Raw genomic sequence first — 7,415 nt, 5'->3', positions numbered from 1 at the left:
GTACTTCAAGATAGGTCTACAATATACAATCCATTCCCCAGTAAGGCAGGCTTTCTTTGAAATGTTTGTATCATTAGTGCTCTTTTATTCATTCAGGTTTCAAACAATGCAACCTTACAGATCTCTTCCTTTGAATTATGCTACTGCAGTGCATTTCACTGGGAACAAAGAATAGAATGTGGGTAAGCAACCACACCCACAACAGCTGCATCAGTAGTCTTGAACTGTAAGTTCTGTGACGCCACAGTGCACCTGCTGTCAAGATAACAAGGCTAGTAGAGCGAAGTGGAACCTATGCAAATGCCAAGGTTGCAGGTTGACACAGTAGGAAAACAGAAAAAGTAAAATGGTCATGTTTGACTGGACTGGGAATCAAAAACAAGGTTGGTCTTCCAGATGAGCAAACATTTACAATAGCTAGGTTTTCATCCAATTGGTGACAGATTTTAATGCAAATATTCTAAAATCTGCATAAAAATATGCTTGTTTTCCCACCAGAGATGTTTCCATCAAACGGACTTATTCCCATGTGCTGAAATAAAAAGACCATCGCATATTTGACTCTACTGATGGTTTTGTCACAAACTGTTGCGTTCTGTTGCAAATGTGCCCACTCTGGTCTTGGCATGTGTGCTCTAGCCAACAGCTTGCACATACAGTGCAGGTAGGCTACCTACATGATGAGATTATTATGGATAAGAGCAAGATCATTTTTATCTGTTAAACGGCAGCCAAGCATCGATCATCTTGTCATCAAAATAAGACCGTTGATATTTATTTAAAAGGAGCATCGAGCTCATCACCGTGCACTTTCACCACCCTGTGAAGTTCAGTAATTTACAGTATTTAATCGGTAGCCTAATAAACTGCGTGCTTTCCCGAGTCGTAGTGGGAGGACCACACAACATATTATTGTGTAATTCCAAGTTTACTTCGATATGATGGTTATTTAAATACAGAGCATTCGGAAAGTATGCAGACCCCTTGACTTTTTCCACATTTTGTTATGTTAGTCTTATTCTGAAATTGATTAAATAAAACATTGATGAGGACAATCTACACACAATACCCCATAATGACAAAGCAAAAACAGGTTTTTAGAAACTTTTGCAAATGTATTAAAAAAACATAAATACCTTATTTACATAAGTATTCAGACCCTTTGCTATGAGACTCAAAATTGAGATCAGGTGCATCCTGTTTCATTGATCATCCTTGATGTTTCTACAACTTGATTGGAGTTCACCTGTGGTAAATTCAATTGATTGGACATGATTTGGAAAGGCACACACCTGTCTATATAAGGTCACACAGTTGACAGTGCATGTCAGAGCAAAAACCAAGCCATGAGGTTGAATGAATTGTCTGTAGAGCTCCGAGACAAGATTGTGTTGAGGCACAGATCTGGGGAAGGGTACCAAATTTTTTTTGCAGCATCGAAGGTCCCCAAGAACACAGTGGCCTCCATCATTCTTAAATGGAAGAACTTTGGAACCACCAAGACTCTTCCAAGAGCTGGCTGGCCGGCCAAACTGAGCGGGGGAGAAGGGCCTTGGACAGGGAGGTGACCAGGAACCCAATGGTGAATCTGACAGAGCTCCAGGGTTCATCTGTGAAGATGGGAGAACCTCCCAGAAGGACTACCATCTCTGCAGCACTCCACTAATCAGGCCAATCACTCCTCAGTAAAAGGCACATGTCAGCCCACTTTGAGTTTGCCAAAAGGCACCTAAAGCCTCTCAGACCATGAGAAACAAGATTCTCTGGTCTGATGAAACCAAGATTGAACTCTTTGGCCTGAATGCCAAGCGTTTCGTCTGGAAGAAACCTGGCACCATCCCTACGGTGAAGCATGGTGGTGGCAGTATCATGCTGTGGGGATGTTTTTCAGCGGCGGGGACTGGGAGACTAGTCAGGATTGAGGCAAAGAACAGAGTAAAGAACAGAGAGATCTTTGATGAAAACCTGCTCCAGAGAGCTTAGGACCTCGGACTGGGGTAAAGGTTCACCTTCCAACAGGACAACGACCCTAAGCACACAGCCAAGACAGCGCAGGAGTGGCTTTGGGACAAGTCCTCGCGTGACCCAGCCAGAGCCCGAACTTGAACCTGATCAAACATCTCTGGAGAGACCAGTAGCAGTGCAGTGACGCTCCCATCCAAACTGACAGAGCTGAGAGGATCTGCAGAGAAGAATGGGAGAAACTCCCCAAACACAGGTGTGCCAAGCTGTTAGGGTCATACCCAAGAAGACTCAAGGCTATACGCTGCCAAAGTTGCTTCCACAAAATACTGAGTAAAGGGTCTGAATACTTATGTAATTGTGATTTTTCAGTTTCTTCTTTTTAATAAATTCTAAAAACCTCTCTTTGCTTTATCATTATGGGGTATTGTGTGTAGCTTAATTAGGGAAAAACACTATTTAATCCATTTTAGAATGTTGGAACAAAATGTGGAAAAGGTAAAAGTGTCTAAATACTACTCATTGAAGGATTTTTCTTTATTTTGACTATTTTCTACATTGTAGAATAATAGTGAAGACATCAAAACTATGAAATAACACATATGGAATCATGTGGTAACCAAAAAAGTGTTAAACAAATCAAAATATATTTTATATTCTTCAAAGTAGCCACCCTTTGCCTTGATGACAGCTTTGCACACTCTTGGCATTCTCAAATGCTTGTATTTCTATCTCTGACAGTGCAGTAATATCTAACAAGTAATATCAACAAATTTTACAACATATACACAAATCAAAGAATGTAATTAAGAATATATAAATATATGGACGAGCGGTATAGAGTGGCCAGTGATTTCAAGTCTATGTATATAGGCAGCAGCCTCTCTCAACCAGCTTCATGAGGAATGCTTTTCCAACAGTCTTGAAGGAGTTCCCACATATGCTGAGCACTTGTTGGCTGCCTTTCCTTCACTCATCCCAAACCATCTCAATTTGGTCGAGGTCGGGTGATTGTGGAGGCCAAGTCTTCTGATGCACTACTCCATCACTCTCCTTGGTCAAATAGCCCTTACGCAGCCTGGAGATGTGTTTTGGGTCATTGTCCTGTTGATAAGCATATGATAGTCCCACTAAGAGCAAACCAGATGGGATGGCGTATCGCTGCAGAATGCTCTGGTAGCCATGCTGGTTAAGTGTGCCTTGAATTCTAAATAAATCACTGGCAGTGTCACCAGCAAAGCACCATCACACCTCCTCCTCCATGCTTCACGGTGGGAACCACACATGCTGAGATCATCCGTTCACCTACTTTGCGTCTCACAAAGACATGGCGGTTGGAACTAAAAATCTCACATTTGGACTCATCAAACCAAAGGACAGATTTTCACCGGTCTAATGTCCATTGCTTGTGTTTCTTGGCCCAAGCAAGTCTCTTTCTTATTATTGGTGTCCTTTAGTAGTGGTTTCTTTGCAGCAATTCATCCATGAAGGCCTGATTCACACAGTCTCCTCTGAACAGTTGATGTTGAGATGTGTCTGTCACTTGAGCTCTGCGAAGCATTTATTTGAGCTGCAATTTCTGAGGCCGGTAACTATCTAATGAATTTATCCTCTGTAGCAGAGGTAACTCTGTGTCTTCCTTTCCTGTGGCAGTCCACATGAGAGCCAGTTTCATCATAGCGCTTGATGGTTTTTGCGACTGCACTTGAAGAAACTTTGAATGTTCTTGAAATATTCCGGATTGACTGACCTTCATGTCTTAAAGTAATGATGGCCTGTCATTTCTCTCTGCTTATTTGAGCTGTTCTTGCCATTGTTTGGACTTGGTCTTTTACCAAATAGGACTATCTTCTGTATACCACCCCTACCTTGTAATTTATATAATATTTGATCATGAAGGTGTTTCCACAGCCATTGCTAGCATAATACATTTTACAGACACAAAAAGATCCTAGACCATGTCGAACGAACAAATTGTTTGTCGACATTTATAAAATTGTCCTGCCATTTCCTGTTTCCGTCACCCCGGTTATGACTTTTTTTCCCATGTGTCAGGTAATTCATCCGCATGAAATGGTTGGATGGAAACTGGATAATGACCATTCAGGCCTACAGTCGTCCACTCTGTCTTTCCTCCCCCTGGATTCTATTGAGTCATGCTTGCAATCCCCCTGCCCCTTCTTGATTTCAGCTCCAGTTCTCAGCTATTGTGCCACAACATGCCTGCCAGAAAGCAGAGCCTTGAGTCTCTCCTAGTGACACGCCTCTTTCCAGTTGTATCTGTGGGCTCATTGGGATTTTTTTTCCTGCTACGTCATGGTAATGCCAATTTATGTAAATTCAGCTTCCATACTGTCTGACACATCAACCTTTGCTTCGACACGACACAGGAAAAGGACCTAAACCTCAACCTGAAAGGACGCAAGGCTGCTCTGTTAGTGTCACTTCGACATATTAACTTTGATTCTCATAAACATCAGAGCATCGGAAATTCAAAGCTTCATCCATTTTCTAATCGATGCGTGCTGATCCAGGAAGGGATCTGACTTACATGTCTGCGAATATTGGTGGAATGTGTGTCACAGATTCAGAGTATCCCGCTGTGTCTTCTTCAGATCGCTCTCATCCTCTGAGTGAGCCATAGATTCATTCCACAGGCTGGAGGCTGGCTGTCTAGCTGGCTGACTTCCTTCTTGTGCTGTACTGCTCTCTAATGCGGTTACACCCACGACAAGCCAAAAAGCATGACATGCCGTGTAACTGGAAAATATCAGCACCGTCCATGTTGGATCTAGTTTGAAAGGTAGCCCTGTTGAGTTTGGTGTCTGTATTCAAGACATTCACGGCCCTTGAAGGCAGCTAGGGGTCTCGGTAGGGGTGTTGGAGTTGTGATACTTGTGGTAAGCTTTCTGCCATGCATGTTTGGACCTGCATGCATGCTCTGGGAAGTGCAGATTCGGGTTGTTATGGAATACACATTTCCCCTCCAGCTACATTAGAACACAAACCAAGAATACTGTGACGAATCGCTCACAAGAATTCTCTAGTTTCTCTGAGAAGCTTTCAATTGCTCATATTGACAAAGAGTGTCTCATAGCTTTGAGTTCAGATGACCAAAAGTTGATACCGATTAATTGGGTGATTTAAAAAAAAAAAAAAAAAAAGTGTGTGTGTGTGTAATAATGACAATTACCACAATACTGAATGAACAATGAACATTTTTATTTTAACTTAATATAATACATCAATAAAATCAATTTAGTCTCAAATAAATAATGAAACATGTTCAATTTGGTTTACATAATACAAAAACACAGTGTTGGAGAAGAAAGTAAAAGTGAAATATGTGCCATGTAAAAAAGCTAACGTTTAAATTCCTTGCTCAGAACATATGAAAGCTGGTGGTTCCTTTTAATATGACACTTCAATACTCCCAGTTAAGAAGTTTTAGGTTGTAGTTATTATAGGAATTATGACGCGTCGACTATTTCTCTCTCTATACCGTTTGTATTTCATATACCTTTGACTATTGGATGTTCTTATAGGCATTTTAGTATTGCCAGCCTAATCTCAGGAGTTGATAGGTTTGAAGTCATAAACAGCGCTGTGCCTCAAGCATTGCTAAGAGCTGCTGGCAAACTCAGTAAAGTGCTGTTTGAATGAATGCTTACGAGCGTGCTGCTGCCTACCACCGCTCAGTCAGACTGCTCTGTCAAATATCAAATCATAGAAATAATTTTAATAAACACACAGAAATACGAGCCGTTGGTCATTAATATGGTCAAATCCGGAAACTATAATTTCGAAAACAAAACGTTTATTCTTTCAGTGAAATATGGAACCGTTACGTATTTTATCTGACGGATGGCATCCCTAAGTCTAAATATTGCTGTTACATTGCACAACTTTCAATGTTATGTCATAATTATGTAAAATTCTGGCAACTTAGTTATGGTCTTTCTTAGGAAGAAATGGTCTTCACACAATTCGCAACGAGTCAGGCGGCCCAAACTGCTTAATATACCCTGACTCTGCTTGCAATGAACCCAAGAGAAGTGACACAATTTCTCTAGTTAATATTGCCTGCTAACATGCATTTCTTTTAACTGAATATGCAGGTTTAAAAAAATATACTTCTGTGTATTGATTTTAAGAAAGGCATTGATATTTATGATTTGCTACATTTGTGCAACGATTGTGCTTTTTTGCAAATGTTCTTTTGTTAAATCATCACCCGTTTGGCGAAGTTGAAGTAGGCTGTGATTCGATGATACATTAACAGGCTTTGATTATATGCAACGCAGAACAAGCTAATTAACCTAGTAATATCATCAACCATGTGTAGTTAACTAGTGAAGATTGATTGTTTTTTATAAGATAAGTTTAATGCTAGCTAGCAACTTACCTTGGCTCCTTGCAGCCACAAGGTCCTTTTGATGCTGCACTCGCGTAACAGGTGGTCAGCCTACCACGCAGTATCCTCGATGATTGCAATGTAGTCGGCCATAATCGGCGTCCAAAAAGGCCGATTACCGATTTGTAATGAAATCGTCCCTAAATTAATCGGCTATGCCGATTAATCAGTCGACCTCTAGTCATTATCACACACATTGTGTTTAGGTAGACAAGAGTAAGGGGTGATTTCAGTTGTTACACTGATGTATCGACGCATTCTGCAGTTACAATTCGATTGATTCACCCCCTGGTATGAAGAGATGACTGTTTTTGCTCGTTCATCCATGCACATGCACGTTACATCTTGAATGCTATTGACATATTGCACAATTCACACAAGTCCTTTTGAAATCTATTGAAGTCTGACATTTGTCAAGATCTCGAGTCTCTCGCAAGTCTCTCAAAGTTCTTGGTGGGTATTTATCTACTAAACTCAGCAAAAAAAAAAAAGAAACGTCCCTTTTTCAGGACCCTGTCTATCAAAGATAATTCGTAAACATACAAATAACTTCCCAGATCTTCATTGTAAAGGGTTTAAACACTGTTTCCCATGCTTGTTCAATGAAACATAAACAATTAATAAACATGCACCTGTGGAACGGTCGTTAAGACACTAACAGCTTACAGACGGTAGGCAATTAAGGTCACAGTTCTGAAAACTTAGGACACTAAAGAGGCCTTTCTACTGACTTTGAAAAACACCAAAAAGAAAGATGCCCAGGGTCCCTGCTCATCTGCGCGAACATGCCTTAGGCATGCTGCAAGGAGGCATGAGGACTGCAGATGTGGCCAGGGCAATAAATTGCAATGTCCATACTGTGAGACGTCTTAAGACAGAGCTACAGGGAGACACGACGGACAGCTGATCATCCTCGCAGTGGCAGACCACGTGTAACAGGCTGGACTGAGGGCTTGTAGGCCTGTTGTAAGGCAGGTCCTCACCAGACATCACCGGCAACAACGTCGCCTATGGGCACAAACCCACCGTCGCTGGACCA

Source organism: Salmo salar, chromosome ssa12, assembly GCF_905237065.1.
Source record: "Salmo salar chromosome ssa12, Ssal_v3.1, whole genome shotgun sequence".
Classification (NCBI taxonomy): Eukaryota; Metazoa; Chordata; class Actinopteri; order Salmoniformes; family Salmonidae; genus Salmo; species Salmo salar.
The sequence above is the reverse complement of the archived record's forward strand: the minus strand, read 5'-3'. Positions refer to the sequence as shown.